Genomic DNA, 1,103 nt, shown 5'->3' with positions numbered 1-1,103 from the left:
ACAGTTTTCTCCATTGGATTTTTCTATAGCCGCTGAATATGTATAAGGTATTGTATAATTCATGAAGAATTGGAATGGGGCATAAATATGATGCTTTGGTTACATAACAGATCAAATTCAGACCAACAGAAATCCAAACAGTCGCAGCCTGTGAAGAAATTCATCGACCAGGAGCGACATTTCGCTATGGAAGGTCTCAAACTGAGTTCTGCTGCATTCCGACAATTGTATGAATTCAAATTCTCTATACACTCCTTGAAAATATACCTCATGGCTTCAGTGTCTCCCTGCGAGAGGCTCAGCCAGCTTAATTTCATCTTCCAGGCGGAGGAGAAGGATGACACCAAATCCTCCCTGAATGGAGAAATAATGATGCCAGCATGTCAAGGAGGAACAGTGTGCCGGGCCCGTCGCCCCCAGCATCGCTGCTTCACAAAGGCCATCAAGGCTCCGCTGAGACTGCACACAACCCGGGCCTGTCTGTCAGTGCGTGGGTGGATATGGTATGTGTGTGTGTGTGTGTAGACATAGAGAGAGAGAGCAGGAGGGAGAGAGAGAGAGGGAGAGCAGGAGAGAGAGAGTAGGAGAGAGAGAGATGCCTACTTTTGCTGACTGGTCAGTTCCCGGCTGAAGGACCAGATGGCCTAGTTTGGCCTCTGATTCTCCAGGCCATCGTCCAGGTGAACCTTTTCCACACACACATGCTCTCACACACACAGACACACACACACACAGACCTCCTCCCCCTCTGTTATTGAGATGTGCTGAGTCTCTTATTAAAAACAACAACAACGACGACGAGTTCCGCTTTTTCAAACACATCAGCTTGGATTTCCCGAATCAACAAAGTGCGTTCTTCTTGATTCCTCACACTCCATCATTTAGACAAATTGATTCCTGTTTCTTGACCTAGTATCTTATTGCACTTAGCAGTATATTAGTAGTAGATGTTTTTGCTCCACACACAAATCCTTCTCCATCTCTTCTTCTTCTTCAGCTTCTTATCTCTGACTTCCTGCCTGGATGGCTTCCTCTCCGGCTGACAGTCGCTCTCGCCGCTCAGTCAGGTTATACTTAGTGTGTGTGTGAGTCGTGCTGGGTGA

This window comes from Genypterus blacodes, unplaced genomic scaffold, assembly GCF_046128005.1.
Source record: "Genypterus blacodes isolate CSIRO-AG114 ecotype Tasmania unplaced genomic scaffold, CSIRO-AGI_Gbla_v1 ptg000204l_1, whole genome shotgun sequence".
Classification (NCBI taxonomy): domain Eukaryota; kingdom Metazoa; phylum Chordata; class Actinopteri; order Ophidiiformes; family Ophidiidae; genus Genypterus; species Genypterus blacodes.
The sequence above is the reverse complement of the archived record's forward strand: the minus strand, read 5'-3'. Positions refer to the sequence as shown.